Raw genomic sequence first — 17,884 nt, 5'->3', positions numbered from 1 at the left:
ACCAGACGGAAATCAAGTTTTGCTCCTTCCGGTCCGTCCGTTTACACCTTCCGCTCGGTCCCAGGAGCAGCTGGGAGCTGAGGATTCGCTAAGTCGGACATTGGCAGGTAATTGTGTAAATTGGAGCATTCGGTCACCACTTGGCAGCTTCAGGAGACTCTGGAGTCAGTCTTTCACTGAGCTGAAGGACTCTTCGTCCTGAATGATCCACACCTTCTGGCTGGTTAGCTTTGAATGTCGGATCGAGCTTTGCTGACGTTGCCCCCATGAATTTTCAGTGCAGAAACAGACCAATCCGCCCACTAGCTCTGGTGGTTCTGCCCCATAGCAGCTCCCCAACACCCTCTCATCTGTGTAACCAGCGTCTCCCTTTAAAGAGTACGACACGATTCACTTTGTATCCTCTTTATAGGAGCGAGTTCCACATTCTGCTCTTTAGACGAAGAAGTTTCTCCTCAGTTCCCTCCCACCCCCATTTGATCTAATCGTGACTGCTTCCCATCCCGTCCTGGTTCCTTCCTCACTTTCTTGGTTATAAAAAGCCTTTCATAACTTCAAAGATTTATTTGTGACCATTCTTCAGCTGGGAAAGGAGAGACAACTTCTCCACACTCCCACCCCACAGATGTACTTCACACATGACATTTGTAAAAATACATTATAAAACATTTTAGCTTGGAATGTACAGAGTGCAATGAGATTCAACCAATCTGTAGAGCATGCTCCATCACTTAGGTGATGATCTTAAATAAAACAAAGAACTGAGGATGCTGGAGATCTGAAACAAAAACAGAAATTGCTTTTGAAATTCAGCTGGTCTGGCAGCATCTGTGGGAGGAAAGAAAGCAGTTAACGTTTCGATTCTTAGCAACTAAGGATTTTTCCTCGGGTACTGGAGTTCAAAACTATAGTGAATATTTTTAAAGTGAGAGAAGAAAGATTTAGAGACAACTTTTTCACATAGAGGGTGGAGCATATGTGGAATGAACTGCCAGAGGAAGTTGTACATACAAGTACAGTTACAACATTTAGAAGACATTTGGACAGGTATTTCATTAGGAAAGGGTCAGCTATGGGGCAATAAAATATGAAGCTGGAAAAAGCACAGCAGGTCAAGCAGCATCAGAGGAGTAGGAGAGTCGATGTTTCAGGCAGGACCTTTCATCAGGACTTCATCATGATGTTGCTTGACCTGCTGTGCTTTTTCCAGCTCCATGTTTTATCAATTGTCTTCCCAGCATCTGCAGTCCTCACTATCTCCAAGGTTTGGATATGGGCCAAACACAGTCAAATGTGACTAATTTAGTTTGGGAAACTTGGTCAGCATGAACAAGTTGGACCAAAGGGTCAGTTTTCATGCTGAATGACTATGGGAAATGGGCAGATATGTGGAGATGGACCCCAGAGAGAGCGTGAAAGAGATACTTGAAAGTGGTAGGCAGATGAGGGGATTAGAGTATCGATAGTATGTCAGAGAAGCTGAATAAGGGATAACGAGAACTGACAGAAAGGAAATAATGGATAGGCTGTGATGAAAGCAACCCATGTAAAGACAGAATAAATGTGTGGGGCTGGGCAAAAAACATATAAGGACATGTAAGTTCTTGACTTCAATGTTGAGTCCCAGACGCTGCAGGGAACCCAACTGGAAAATGAGATACTGTTTTCGAACTTGCAATGACGATCACTGGAACATTGCAGCATGCCTGCAACAGAAATGTTGGCTTGGGAACACAATGGTGTGTTGAAGTGGTATTTAACTGGAAGTTTGAAGTCATTTTTGCAGACAGAATGTAGGTGTTCTACAAAGTTATCACCCAGTCTTTATTCTGTCTCTGCAGAGTAGAGGAGACCTCGTTATCAACAGTGAATACAGTAGATTAGATTGAATGAAGTGCAGTAAATCTCTGCTGCGCCTGGAAGGTATGTCTGGGATAGTGAAGAGGGGAGAGGCAAATTGGCAAGTTATACCTTCTGCAATTGCATAAGAAAGTTCTCTGGGGATGTGCGGAGGTGTTGGGAATGGAGGAATATTGGACTAGGATATCCTGGAGGGAACAGTCCCTGCAGAATGCTGACATAGGAGGGGAAGGAAATACATGTCAGGTTGCAAAATCCTGCTGGAGGTGGTGGAAATGGCAGCTTATAAACCTTTAAATGTGAAAGCTATTGTTGTAGGAGGGGAGAGAAGGTATGGGAGTTGAAATACATGAGATGGGTTGACCCAGATCCATTACAGCCAACCCTTCTCTGCTACTGTCAGCTCTCATTATCATTTATTCCCTCTGTTCTAGCCTGTGATCAATAATCCCTTTGTCTGCCTATCCCTTTCACATCTCTATCTCTCTGGGCTCCATCTCCAAGTATCCGCTCACCTCTCTTCCCACGGCACGGTGACTCAGTGGTTAACACTGCTGCCTCACAGCACCAGGGACCCGGGTTCAATTCCCACCTCGGGCAACTGTCTGTGTCAAGATTGCACATTCTCCCTGTGTCTGCGTAGGTTTCCTCCGGGTGTTCCCGGTTTCCTCCCACAGTCCAAAGATGTGCAGGGTAGGTGAATTGGCTAAGCTAAATTTCCCATAGTGTTAGGGGTAAATGTAGGGGAATGTGTCTGGGTGGGTTGCTCTTTGGAGGGTCTGTGTGAACTTGTTGGCCCGAAGGGCCGGCTTCCATACTGTAGGGAATCTAATCTAATCATTCCCTCAACCTCATCTTCAGTATAAATACACCATTTTCCTCACTGCTCTCAGTTCTGATGAAAAATCACTGGACTCAGAACGTTAACTCTGCTTTCTTCTCATAGCTGCTGCCAGACCTACTGAAGCAGCAGTTTCTGCTTTTGTTTGTAATACACTCCTGGTATTTACAATAGACATTACATGAGAATGCTTATCTAGCCTGTTTATCCATGCAATTTTAAAAATCTTTTCCAGTGCTTCTGTAGCTCTTTTGTTAAAAGGTGACCAGAGCTGTGCATAGTATAGCATTCCAATTGTGCTCTAATAAGCTGAGTATAACGTACCAACTTTTCATTTCTATCCATCCAGAAATTAGCCACAGTGTTTGTGTTCTTTTCCTTTAATGAATTCAAATTCCTACATCATTCTCAAATTTAGAAACTATTTTTGATTCAGAAGTCTAAATCATTAATATGTATTGTAAACAATAATGGTCTTGTGGGAGTCAGCTGTAATTCTGAATAGGTACCTTCTACCTCTACATTGCTTGCTATCTTTTCTGCTACTTGTCACAATTTCACATGCTTCAACCTTGTTCATTTGTCTTAATTATGTGGCAACCAAGAATGTGCATCACCATTTAATGAGATCACAGTTGATCAGTAACTTGATCCCATATCCCCATCATTGCCCCATACTTTTGGTAAACAAAAATCTGTCAATCTACATTTTCAGTTTTGATGGCTTTTTGGAAACACAGATTACCTTTATTGTATTACCCTTGTCTACCCTTTGTTACCACTTCAAAGAGTTCAGTAAGGTTGAACAAATGAGACCTGACATTTTGAAAACTTTTTTGGATACTTCCCTGATTTTTTCTTTAGCAGGGATTTCATTATTTTCCCCACCATCAATATTTAAGCTGCTTGATAGTTCCTATATTATGCACTATATCCCTTCTTAAGACCATAAGACATGGGAGTGGAAGTAAGGCCATTCGGCCCCATCAAGTCCACTCCGCCATTCAATCATTGTTGATGGGCATTTCAGCTCTACTTACCCGCATTCTCCCCATAGCCCTTAATTCCTTGCGACATCAAGAATTTATCAGTCTCTGCCTTGAAGATATTTAGCGTCCCGGCCTCCGCTGGGCTCTACGGCAATGAATCCCACAGGCCCATCACTCTCTGGCTGAAGAAATGTCTCCGCATTTCTGTTCTGAATTGACCCCCTCTAATTCTAAGGCTGTGTCCACGGGTCCTAGTCTCTTTGCCTAACGGAAACAATTTCCTAGCATCCACCCTTTCCAAGCCATGTATTATCTTGTATGTTTCTATTAGATCTCCCCTTAATCTTCTAAACTCCAATGAATACAATCCCAGGATCCTCAGCCGTTCCTCGTATGTTAGACCTACCATTCCAGGGATCAACCGTGTGAATCTCCGCTGGACACGCTCCAGTGCCAGTATGTCTTTCCTGAGGGTTGGGGACCAAAACTGAACATAGTACTCCAAATGTTCAGGTACCTCTGGGGCCTAACCAGAGCTTTATAAAGTCTCAGTAGCACAACGGTGCTTTTATATTCCAATCCTCTTGAGATAAATGACAACATTGCATTCGCTTTCTTAATCATGAACTCAACATGCATGTTGATCTTTAGAGAATCCTCGACTAGCACTCCCAGATCCCTTTGTACTTTGAATTTATGAATTTTCTCACCGTTTAAAAAGTAGTCCATGCTTTTATCCTTTTTTCCAAAGTGCAAGACCTCGCATTTGCTCACATTGAATTCCATCAGCCATTTCCGGGACCACTCTCCCAAACTGTCTAGAACCTTCTGAGTATCCCCATTTCCTCAGTACTACCTGCCTGTCCACCTAACTTTGTATCATCGGCAAACTTCGCTAGAATGTCCCCACTCCCTTCATCCAGATCATTAATATATAACGTGAACAGCTGCGGCCCCAACGCTGAATCCTGGGGGACACCGCTTGTCACCGACTGTCATTCTGAAAAAGAATCTTTTATCCCAACTCTCTGCCTTCTGTCAGACAGCCAATCTTCAATCCATACCAGTAGCTCACCTCGAACACCATGGGCCCTCACCTTGTTCAGCAGCCTCCCGTGTGGCACCTTATCAAAGGCCTTTTGGAAGTCTAGATAGACCACATCCACTGGGTTTCCCTGGTCTAACCTACTTGTCACCTCGTCAAAGAATTCCAACAGGTTTGTCAGGCACGACCTCCCCTTACTAAATCCATGTTGACTTGTTCTAATCCGACTCTGCTCTTCCAAGAATTTAGAAACCTCATCCTTAATGATGGATTCTAGAATTTTGTTGACAACCGAGGTTAGGCTAATTGGCCTACAATTTTCCATCTTTTGTCTTGATCCTTTCTTAAACAAGGCGGTTACAATAGCGATCTTCCCTGACTCCAGTGACTTTTGAAAGATCCCAACCAACGCCTCTGCTATTTCCTCAGCCACCTCCCTCAGAACTCTAGGATGTATCCCATCGGGGCCAGGAGATTTATCAATTTTAAGACCTTTTAGCTTTTCGAGCACTTTCTCTTTTGTAATGGAAATCATACTCAACTCAGTCCCCTGATATTACTCATGTCTTCCACTGTGAAGATTGACGCAAAATACTTGTTAGGTTCTCCTGCTATTTCCTTATCTCCCATTACTGGGCTTCCAGCATCAGTTTGAAGTGGCCCGATGTCTACTTTTGCCTGTCGTTTGTTTCTTATATATTGAAAGCAACTTTTACTATCATTCCTAATATTACTGGCTAGCCTACCTTTGTATTTGATCCTCTCCTTCCTTATTCTCTCTTTGTTATCCTCTGTTTGTTTTTGTAGCCTTCCCAATCTTCTGATTTCCCACTGCTCTTGGCCACTTTATAGGATCTCTCTTTTTCTTTAATACATTTCCTGACTTCCTTTGTCAGCCATGGCTGTTTAATCCCTCCCTAGATAATCTTTCTTTTCTTGGGGATGAACCTCTGTACAGTGTCCTCAATTATACCCACAAACTCCTGCCATTTTTGCTCTACTGTCTTCCCCGCTAGGCTCTGCTTTCAGTCTATTTTCGTCAGTTCCTCTCTCATGCCCTCATGATTACCTTTATTTAACTGTAACATCATTACATCCGATTTTGCCTTCTCTCTTTCAAACTGCAGACTAAACTCTACCATATTATGATCGCTGCTTCCTAAGTGTTCCCTTACTTTAAGATTCTTTATAAAGACTGGTTCATTACATAGCACTAGGTCCAGAATAGCCTGCTCCCTTGTGGGCTCCATGACAAGCTATTCCAAAAAGCCATCCTGTAAGCATTCCATGAATTCCCTTTCTTTGGATCCACTGGCAACATTATTTACCCAGTCCATCTGCATATTGAAGTCTCCCATGATCACCCTAACCCTAACTCTCTCCCTCCCGGATGTGCCGCAGTGTTTGAAGCTCAGATTCCAGATCATCAACTCTGATCCGGAGTTCTTCCAGCAACCAACACTTGCTGCAGATGCGGTCACTGCCATTCACAATGGGATCAGCCAGCTCCCACATCATACAGCTACAGCACATCATCTGCCCAGTCATCTCTGCTTAGTCAATTATTTTATTACTTTGTACAGGTTTGAGTTAAAATACTTTCTGATACCTCTCTGCTATAGTCTTTTTCTAAAAAAACAATTAATAGATAAACAAAAAAAGTAAATTTTTAACCAGTCACTGATAAAGAAATAGAAAATCCTTACCTTAAAAGACCAGAGTACTTATTAAATATGTTGTTATCTATCTATCTCTATACTGCAACCTTCTCTGTATGTAATATTGCTTCTATATTTCTTCTTGAGATAATTTTAAAATTCATATATTTCAATCTGTTGAGACCAAGGGCATTATCTTCTTTGATTTCTTTAATAGTTTTGCTATTTTAAGTAGTTATATCATGCCTAATCTCATGTCCTGATATCTGATCCTGCTGAACCATCTTTTAAAAATTAAAAAAAAACTCTTTTATAGTTAGCAAGTGTTATAGGAAAGATAGACATTTGTCGTCCGCTCCTATTTCCCAAATTGCTCCTGAGGAGATGGTACTGATCTACTTTACTGAACCACTTGCAATCTTTTGGGTGTTGATGCACACTCAGTGCTGTTAGGGAGGGAGTTTCAGAATTTTCACGCAGTGATAATGAATATAGCTGACATTCTAGTTCCCCAAATGTTGATACAGTTCCAAGTCAGGGTGGTGTGTGTCTCAGAGGGAAACATGCATGGTATTCCCATGTAATTGTTGTCTGTTGTCCTTGTCCTTCTCGGTGATTGACATCGCATCGCCTGTAAGTTGCTGTTGAAAGCAGCCTTGGTGATTTACTGCAATTTATCTTGTAAATGGTTCTTATTGATGCCACTGTACTCTGATAGTGAAGGAAGTGCATGTTAAAGATGGTAAATGATTGCCAATTAAATGGGCTGTCTTGTCCTGCATGATGCTGAGCTTCTTGATTGTAATAGGAATTACAGTCATCTGGCAAGTGGAAGAGTATTCCTTGCTTCGTGAGATGTAGATGGTGGACAGAATGAGACGTCAGTTACTTTCTGCAGAATTCTTAATCTCTAGCATCCTCTTTTAACCACAGTATTTAACTGGCTGGTTCAGTTTCTGATCAGTGATACCCCTTTTGAATATAGATGCAAGGGCGTGTATCAATTGTAATGCAGGTAAAATATTAAGAGCTAATGGTGAGACTCTCTATTATTGCACTTGTGTGTCATGAATATTACTTTCTAGGTGACAGTCCAATTCTGGACATTGTCCGAGCCTTGATACTTTTGAACACAGACTGCTTGGATATCTGAGAAGTTGTGAATGGTGCTGAATTTGTGCCATAATAAGATGATGAGCAGCATTCTGAAAGTTTGTGATTTAAATAAATCTGTTGGACCATAACCTGTTGTCGTGTGACTGCTGACTTTGTCCTTTCCCAAACGGCATGAATGAAACAGATGGGTTTTCCTGACAGTCAACAGCAGTTTCATGTTCACCATGGACTTTTTATTCCAGATTTTTAGTGAATTCAAATACTACAATCTGTTGTAGGGGAATTTGAACCCGAATCCCCACAACGTAACCTGTGTCTCTGCATTAATACAAAAACAGAAATTGCTAGAAAACCTCAGTAAGCTATCTTTGTACTGAAAAAGGGTCGCTGGACCTGAAAGGTTGGGTCTGTTTTTTTCTCCATAGATGCTGCCAGATCGACTGAGGTACTCCTGACATTTCTGATTCTGTTTCACATTTCCAGCATCTGCAGTTCTCTGGAAGTCTGAAACATAAAACAGAAATCTTTTTGTTCTCTAGATTAATAAATTAGCAATAGTGCCACAAGGAAATCAAAGTTGTGATGAGGCTGCAGAGAGGTTTCAAGGAGTTTTGGATAAGGTCAGTGAGTGGACAGGAATATGGCAAATGGAATATAATGTGGTAAAAGGTGAGGTTATCAACTTTGGTAGAGAAAACTGAAATGCAATGTATTTTTTAAATAAGTATTTAGGAAGTATGGATGTCTAAAGGGGCTTGTCTTTAATGAGTCACGAAAGCTAACATGCAGGTGCAGGAAACAATTAGGAAGACACAAAGGTATATTGGCCTGCATCACAATGTTATTTGAGTATAGAAGTAAAAGTATCTTACTACAATTACAAGGTGAGACTGCTTCTGAGTATTGTGTACTATTCTAGTCTCCTTGCCTAAGGAAAGATATCCTGTGTTTCCTTGGGATGATGGTACTGTCCTGTTAAGGAACTTGCACCTGTACACTCTGGTGTTTTGAGAAACAAGGCAGTCTCTTAGAAATTTACAAAGTTCTTGACAGAGATTGACAGAGTAAATGCAGAAATAATATTTTCCCTGGCTGTGGTATCTAGACAGGGGATAGTGCTATAGTAAGGGGATAGACCATTTATGAGTGAGATGAGTGGGACCAACTTCGCTCAGAGGGTGATAAATCTTTGGAATTCTTTTTCTTGGCGGGCTGTGGAAGCTCCATCATTTGGTGATTTCAAGACAGAGATTGATAGATTTGTAGTTACTCATGATTTCAAGGGATATAGGAATCCCATGAGAATGTAGCATCAAGGTAGACAATAAGTCATGATTTTGAATGGCTCAGCAGGTTTGAGGAGTTGACAGGCTTGATTCTGCTCCTGTGTTGCTGAAAACATTAACCTCTGGTGGCTATAGCACAACAGGAAGCAGTTTCATACAGGAACCTAGTTGGCACATCACCTGTTTCTCATCAAGATATTTGGTTTAGGTTTGTTTCAGAAATGGCAGAATGTTCTCAAATGCATAGCAATCAATGCCTAGAGTTTAGGCTTATGTAAGTGGATGCCCCAACGCAAAAGGTTCAGTAAACTCATGGATGGTCCCTGGAGCATAGAAAGCTGAGGGTGACCTTATAGAGGTTTATAAAATCATGGGAGGCATGGATAGGTAAAAAAGATAAGGTCTTTTCCCTGGGGTGGAAGAATCTAGAACTAGAGGGCATAGGTTTAGGTAAGAGGAGAAAGATTTAAAAGGTAACTAAGAGGCAAAGTTTTCTTGTGAAGTGTGGTGCATGTATGGAATGAGCTGCCAGAAGAAGTTGTGAACGCTGGAACAATTACAACATTTAAAAGACATCTGGAAGGGTATATGAATAGGAAGGGTTTAGAGAGATATGGGTCAAGTGCTGGTACAGGATTCTGGGTAATCCAAGATGGAGGACGGGAAAAATTTCTGGCTGTAACCGTAGCTCCTTTTTTGAGGTATTTTATGGTTTCGAGGTGATTTCCTCTAATTCCAGGAGCAGCAATTACTGTTTTATATGCTGTTGCATTGCTTTGGAACTTTGGAGAAAAAAATAGTCAAAACAACAGCACTTTTAAAAGGGCGAAGAACAAACAAAGGAAGCACATGGTGAGGTCAGTGCAGGAGAGAGAAAGAAACTCGCATTGCTAACTGACAGAGTTAGCAGTTCCTGCCTTTGCTGTTGAATTAATGTATCGCTGGACATCAGACTATGTCGGGAAAATGAAAAAACTGTGAAATTCACAACTGATCTTGGAGGAACCTGTCTGTGCGAGGTCACAGCACAAAAGTAGATAAGTCTATAGTAGTAAGTAAAGTGGGATCTTTCTTGATTATATGTTTTATTGAGCTATGTCTCTTGATAAAAGTTAAAATATAAGCCATAAGTATTAATTTAATCTGGAGCAGTGTTTTGTAGAGGAATAAAACAGTGCTATTTTCTGGGTATGTAGATTGAAAGAAGCAAAAATGGGCATTACTAGATTAGATTAGATTCCCTACAGTATGGAAACAGACCCTTGGGCCCAATCAGTCCATACCGACCCTCCGAAGAGTAACCCACCCAGACCCATTTCCCCTCTGACTAATGCATCTAACACAATGGGTAATTTGGCATGGCTAATTCACCTGATTTGCACATCTTTGGATTGTGGGAGGAAATCGGAACACCCGGAGAAAACCCATGCAGACTCGGGGAAACGCCCGAGGCTGGAATCAAACCTGGGACCCTAGTGCTATGAGGCAGCAGTGCTAACCACTGAGCCACTGTGCCGCCCACATTGATATGCTCTTCTTGTTGGATGTGGGAGTTTAGGGAGAGTTTACGGGTTACTGAGTTTACAGATTATCTGCAATGAATGTTGTTGGTTGCGAATCCTATCAGATCGAATGGATCAGTTGGAGAGGCTGTTAGAGGCAATGAGGAATTTACAAGAGCAAGGGGAATTGATGGATGACAGGGAGGGGGGGAGGGTGGATGTCTTAGATACAGTCACATAGATGGGTTAACTCCAGGAAAGGTAAGCGAGGTAGGTAGGTGGTGCAGGATCTTCTGTGGCTATCCCCATTTCAAACAATATGCTGTTCTGGAAAGCAATTGATTGTGTTAGGGTACTCTCTAGTGCAAGGTACAGACAGACGTTTCTGTGGCCAGCAGCAAAAACCCTGCATGATGTGTTGCTTCCCTGGTGCCAGGATCAAGGATGTCTCAGAGATGGTGCAGAATGTTCTCAAGGGTGAGAGGGACCAGCAGGAGGTCATTGTACACATTGGAACCAACGACATAGGAAGGGAATAGATTGAGATTCTGAAAGGTGATTACAGAGAGTTAGACAGGAATTTAAAAAGGAGGTTCTCGAGAATAGTAATATCTGGATTACTCCTGATGCTACAAGCTACTGAGGGCAGAAATAAAAAGATAGAGCAGATGAATGCATGGCTGAGGAGCTGGTATACGGGAGAAGAATTCACATTTTTGGATCATTAAAAGCTTTTTTTGGGGTAGAAGTGACCTGTACAAGAAGGACAGATTGCACCTAAATTGGAAGGGAACTAATATACTGGCAGGGAGATTTGGGAGAGCTGCATGAGAGGATTTAAACTAGTAAGATGGGAGTGGGTGGGACCCAGGGAGATAGTGAGGAAAGATTTTAGTCTGAGACTGGTATAGTTGAGAACAAAGGTGAGTCAAATAGGGCAGGTAGGGACAAAGCAGAGAATAAGGTAGGACTGATAAATTAAAGTGCATTTATTTCAATGCAAGAGGCCTTACAGGGAAGGCAGATGAACTCAGGGCACGGTTAGGAACATGGGACTGGGATATCATAGCAGTTACAGAAGCATGGCTCAGGGATGGACAGGACTGGCAGCGTAATGTTCCAGGGTACAAATGTTACTGGAAGGAGAGAAAGTGAGGTAAGAGAGGAGGGGGAGTGGCATTTTTGATAAGGGATAGCATTACAGCTGTACTGAGGGAAGATATTCCCAGAAGTACATCCAAGGAAGTTATTTGGGTGGAACTGAGAAATATGAAAGGGATGATCACCTTATTGGGATTGTATTATAGACTTCCTAATAATCAGAGGAAAATTGAGAAACAATCTTGTAAGGAGATCTCAGCTATCTGTAAAAATAATAGGGTGGTTATGGTAGGGGATTTTAACTTTCCAAACATAGACTGGGACTGCCATAGTGTTAAGGGTTTAGATGGAGAGGAATTTGTTCAGTGTATACAAGAAAATTTTCTGGTTCAGTATGTGGATGTACCTAAAACTTGACCTACTCTAGGGAAATAAGGGAGGGCAGGTGACTGAGGTATCAGTGGGGTAGCACTTTGGGGCCAGCAACCATAATTCTATTAGTTTTAAAATAGGAAAAGGATAGACCAGATCTAAAAGTCCTAAACTGGAGGAAGGCCAATTTTGATATTATTAAGCAAGAACTTTCAAAAGCTGATTGGGGGCAGATGTTCGCAGGTAGAGATGGCTGGAAAATGGGAAGCCTTCAGAAATGAGATAACGAAAGTCCAGAGAAAGTATATTTCAGTTAGGGTGAAAGGAAAGGCTGGGAGGTATAGGGAATGCTGGATGACTAAAGAAATTGAGTGTTTGGTTAAGAAAAAGAAGGAAGCATATGTCAGGTATTGACAGGAGAGATCGAGTGAATCCTTAGAAGAGTATAAAGGCAGTAGGAGTGTTCTGAAGAGAGAAATCAGGAGGGCAAAAAGGGGACATGAAATAGCTTTGGCAAATAGAGTTAAGGAGAATTGAAAGGGTTTTTACAAATACATTAAGGACAAAAGGGTAACTATGTAGAGAATATGGCCCCTCAAAGATCAGCAAGTCGGCCTTTGTGTGGAGCTGCAGGAGATGGGGCAGATACAAAACAAGTATTTCGCATCTATATTTACGATGGAAAAGGACATGGAAGATGTAGAATGTAGGAAAATAGATGGTGACATCTTGAAAAATGTCCATATTACAGAGGAGGAAGTGCTGAATGTCTTGAAACACATAAAGTTGGATACATCCCCAGGACCTGATCAGGAGTACCCTAGAATTCTGTGGGAAGCTAGGGAAGTGATTGCTGGGCCTCTTGCTGAGATGTTTGTATCATGATAGTCACAGGTGAGGTTTGGGAAGACTGGAAGTTGGCTAACGTGGTGCCATTGTTTAAGAAAGGTGGTAAGGACAAGCTAGGGAACTATAGACCAGTGAGCCTAATGTCGGTAGTGGGCATGTTGTTGGAGGGAATCCTGAGGGATAGGATGTACATGTATTTGGAAAGGCACGGACTGATTAGGAATAGTCAACATTGCTTTGTGCGTGGGAAATCATGTCTCACAAACTTGATTGAGTTTTTTGAAGAAGTAACAAAGAGGATTGATGAGGGCAGAGCGGTAGATAGTGATCTATATGGACTTCAGTAAGGCGTTTGACAAGGTTCCACATGAGAGACTGATTAGCAAGGTTGGATGGCATGGAATAAAGGGAGAACTAGCCATTTGGATACAGAACTGGCTCAAAGGTAGAAGGCAGAGGGTGGTGGTGGAAGGTTGTTTTTCAGACTGGAGGCATGTGACCAGTGGAGTGCCACAAGGATCGGTGCTGGGTTCTCTACTTTTTGTCATTTACATAAATGATTTGGATGCGAGCGTAAGAGGTACAGTTAGTAAGTTTGCAGATGACACCAAAATTGGAGGTGTAGTGGACAGCGAAGAGGGTTACCTCAGATTACAACAAGATCTGGACCAGTTGGGCCAATGGGCTGAGAAGTGGCAGATGGAGTTTAATTCAGATAAATGCGAGGTGCTGCAGTTTGGGAAAACAAATCTTAGCAGGACTTATACACTCAATAGTAAGGTCCTAGGCAGTGTTGCTGAACAAAGAGATCTTGGAGTGTGGGTTCATAGCTCCTTGAAAGTGGAGTTGCGGGTAGATAGGATAGTGAAGAAGGTATTTGGTATGCTTTGTTTTATTGGTCAGAGTATTGAGTACAGGAGTTGGGAGGTCATGTTGCAGCTGTACAGGACATTGGTTAGGCCTCTGTTGGAATATTGTGTGCAATTCTAGTGACTTTCCTATCGGAAAGATGTTGTGAAACTTGAAAGGGTTCAGAAAAATTTACAAGTATGTTGCCAGGGTTGGAGGATTTGAGCAATAGGGAGAGGCTGAACAGGCTGGGGCTGTTTTCCCTGGACCGTTGGAGGCTGAGAGGTGACCTTATAGAGGTTTACAAAATTATGAAGGGCATGGTTAGGGTAAATAGACAGAGTCTTTTCCCTGGGTTCGGGGAGTCCAAAACTCGAGGGCATAGGTTTAGGGTGAGAGGGGAAAGATATAAAAGAGACCTACTGGGCACCTTTTTCACACAGAGGGTGATACATGTATGCAACAACCTGCCAGAGGAAGTGGTTGAGGCTGGTACAATTGCAACATTTAAAAGGCATTTGGATGAGTATATGAATAGGAAGGGTTTGGAGGGATATGGGCCGGGTGCTGGCAGGTGGGACTAGATTGGGTTAGGATATTTGGTCGGCATAAACGGGTTGGACTGAAGGGTCTGTTCCCATGCTGTACACCTCTATGACTCTATGACAAGTATTGACTAGGGATTGTGAACATGGCTTTATGCATGGGAAACCATGTCTCACAAACTTGATTGAATTTTTTAAGGAAGTAACAAAGAGGATTGATGAGGGCAGAACGGTAGACATGATCTGTTTGGACTTCAGTAAGGTGTTCAACAAGGTTCCCCATGGGACGCTGGTGAGCAAGGCTACATCTCATGGAATACAGGGAGAACTAGCCATTTGGATACAGAACTGGCTCAAAGGTAGAATACAGAGGGTGGTGATGGGGGGTTGCTTTTCAGACTGGAGGCCTGTGACCAATAGAGTGCCACAAGGATCGGTGCTGGGCCTTCTACTTTTGGACATTTACATAAATAATTTGGATGTGAGCATAAGAGGTACAGTTAGTAAGTTTGCAAATGACACCAAAATTGGAGGTGTAGTGGACAGCGAAGAAGGTTCCTCCGATTACAACGGGATCTTGATCGGATGGGCCAGTAGGCTGAGAAATGGCAGATAGAGTTTAATTTAGTTAAATGTGAGGTGCTGCATTTTGGGTATGCAAACCTTAGCAGGACTTGTACAGTTAATGGTAAGGTCTTGGGGAGTGTTGCTGAACAAAGAGATCTTGGAGTGCAGGTTCATAGCTCCTTGAAAGTGGAGTCGCAGGTGGATAGGATAGTGAAGAAGGCGTTTTGTATGCTTTCTTTTATTGGTCAGAGTATTGAGTGCAGGAGTTGGGAGGTCATGTTGCGGCTGTACAGGACATTGGTTAGCCACTGTTGGAATATTGCGTGCAATTCTGGTCTCCTTCCTATCGGAAAGATGTTTTTTAAACTTGATAGATTCAGAAAAATTTACAAGGATGTTGCCAGGGTTGGAGGATTTGAGCTACAGGGAGAGGCTGAACAGGCTGGGGCTGTTTTCTCTGGAGCGTCGGAAGCTGAGGGGTGACCTTATAGAGGTTTATAAAATTATGAACAGCATGGATAGGATAAATTGACAAAGTCTTTTCCCTGGGGTCGGGGAGTCCAGAACTAGAGGGCATAAGTTTAGGGTGAGAGAGGACAGATATAAAAGAGACCTACGGAGCAACTTTTTCACTCAGGGGATGATACGTTTATGGAATGAGCTGCCAGAGGATGTGGTGGAGGCTAGTACAATTGCAACATTTAAGAGGCATTTGGATGGGTATATGAATAGAAGGGGTTGGAGGGATATGGGCCAGGTGTTGGCAGGTGGGACTAGATTAGGTTAGGATATCTGGTCAGCATGGATGAGGTGGGCCGAATGCTCTGTTTCTGTGCTGTACATCTCTATGATTCTGGATATAGGTTTGCTCGCTGAGCTGGAAGGTTCATTTCCAGACATTTCATCACCCTACTAGGTAACATCTTCATTGGGCCTCAGACGAAGCACTGCTGATAATTTCTGCTTTCTATTTATATGTTTGGGTTTCATCAAACCCAAATGAACCTTCCAGCTCAGCAAGCAAACCTACATCCAGAACCTCAATCCAAGCTACAAACCTTCTCAAAAAAAATCTCAGACTCTAAATAGGACTAGATTAATTTAGGATATCTGGTCAGCATAAACGAGTTGGACCAAAAAGTCTGTTTCCGTGTTGTACATCTCTATGTCAGTTACTTAGTCCAATGATACTTCCTGGGAACCAACTTTATTTTCCAACACTCAGGCCATCCTTATCTCACTCACTGAGTTATTGCACCTGCATTTGAAGGTCAGTTAAGATGGTCAGTAATGTCTTATCTTGTTGAGTTATTTTTATGCTTTAAAGGGCACATTGTCTGCTAATCTTTATTGAACCAGACTGCGGTAAGTACTTATGCAGCTATTGCAGAATTAGCAGTGAGTAACTTAAAAGCCATTTTATGCAGCTTTCGCAGAATTGTCAGTTTGCAGCCTAGAAGCCATTTTGTCATGTTATTTGCATCGAGAAGCCATCTTGTTGCCACCTAAGTTATTAAGAGCATCTGTTAAATGGTTGCCCCTGACAGCAACTAGTCCCCTCAACCTGTATTCAGGTTTCAAATCCTCACCTCCTCATCCCCATCCAAACCCCTCACCTCCCTATCCCCATCCCCATTCAAACCCCTCACTTCCCCATCACCATCCAAACCTATTGCCTCTCCATCACCATCACCTTCCAAACCCGTCACCTCCCCATCACTATCCAAGCCCCTCACCTTCCCATCACCATCAAAACTCATCACCTTCCATCACCATCTAAACCCCTCACCTCCCCGTCACTATCCAAACCTCTCACCTCCCCATCACCATCCAAACCCATCACCTCCACATCACTATGCAAACCCATTGCCTCCCCATCACCATCCAAATCCATCACCTCACTGATACCATCCAAACCCATCAAATCTCCAACACCATTCAAACCCACCACTACCCTGACACTATCCAAACCCAAACACATCAAAAACACAAAGGATATAATAGGTGTAGGGCTAACCAAGGGACTAAGAGAGTCAGGAACTTTAAATCATTAACATTAGAAATATTAGAAAAATGTAAGGGATTAAAAGCTGACAAGTCCCCATGCCAGAATGGCCAACATCCTAAGGTTAAAAAAGAGGTAGCTGCAGAGAGATACTGCTCATTTTCCAAAATTTCTCAGATTCTTGAGCGGTCCCAGTGACTGGAATTTAGCAAATGTAACATGCCTATTCAGAAAGGGAAGAAAGAGAGAAAACAAGGACTGACAGGGCAGTTAATCTGATAGCATGTTATCAGGAAACTGCTTATGGTCATTTGATAAGATGCCATTTTTTAGATTAGATTACTTACAGTGTGGAAACAGGCCCTTCAGCCCAACAAGTCCACACTGACCTGCCGAAGCGCAAACCACCAATTCCCCTACATTTACCCCTTCACCTAACACTATAGGCAATTTAGCATAGCCAATTCACCTGACCTGCACATCTTTGGACTGTGGGAGGAAACCCACGCTGACACGGGGAGAATGTGCAAACTCCACACAGTCCGTTGCCTGAGGTGGGAATTGAACCTGGGTCTCTGGCGCTGTGAGGCAGCAGTGCTAACCACTGTGCCACTCATTTAAAAGGCTAATATGAAAAATAAAAGTTCATGGTGCAGAGGGTAAGAAAAATATTTGATATTGTGCCACAAAGATTTTTGGTTAGCAAATTAGAAATGTTCAGGATTGATAGGCTCTTGACGTCATGCATTAGAAGTTGGCCGAAAGATAGGAAACAGATAGGTATAGATGGGCATTTCTCAGATTGAAAACAAATTGAAAGCGATGTTCCAAGGAATTGGTATTAGGACCTTTGCTTCTTTTGATTTATTTCAACGACATGGAGATGGCTTTTGAGGGTAAAATCTCTAACTTTGTTTATGTACTAAACTAGTGAGAATATTAAATTGTGAGGATGATGCTGAGTGACTTGAGAGGGACATTGATAAGTTGGCCAAATGGACAGACACCTGGTAGATGAATCTCAATGCAGAGAAATGTGGAGTAACGCATTTTGATAGAAGGAACATGGAGACATATACAGGTTCAATGGTCCAACTTTGAGGAGACAACAGCAGCACAGGGACCTCAGGGTTCATGTGTATGATTCTCTGAAGATGGCCAGGCAAGTTGAAACCGTTGTTAAGAAGGCAATAGGATTCTTGGGTTTATAAATAGAAGCATTGAGTATAAAAGGAAGGAAGTGATGCTACCTCTGCAAATTATTGGTCAGACCATATTTGAGTATTGTGTTCAGTTCTC

The 17,884-nt window shown here is 42.4% G+C and overlaps 1 protein-coding gene across 5 annotated transcripts in view; it reads left to right on the top strand.

The window, feature by feature from the left end:
- The first annotated feature begins 34 nt into the window (after window positions 1-34).
- rcor2 (REST corepressor 2) overlaps window positions 35-17,884 on the top strand; it is a 78,103-nt gene continuing 60,253 nt past the window's right edge. For 4 of the 5 annotated variants that reach the window (XR_009647336.1, XR_009647337.1, XM_060855457.1 and 1 more), the window contains exon 1: window positions 35-107. The gene's annotated coding sequence lies outside the window, so the exon portion shown is untranslated. Of the gene's footprint in view, window positions 108-1,858; window positions 1,924-17,884 lie in introns of those variants that run through there. The other variant, XM_060855455.1, reaches the window with a different exon arrangement.

Source organism: Hemiscyllium ocellatum, chromosome 46 (assembly GCF_020745735.1).
Source record: "Hemiscyllium ocellatum isolate sHemOce1 chromosome 46, sHemOce1.pat.X.cur, whole genome shotgun sequence".
In the NCBI taxonomy this organism is placed as follows: Eukaryota; Metazoa; Chordata; class Chondrichthyes; order Orectolobiformes; family Hemiscylliidae; genus Hemiscyllium; species Hemiscyllium ocellatum.
The sequence above is the reverse complement of the archived record's forward strand: the minus strand, read 5'-3'. Positions and strand labels throughout refer to the sequence as shown.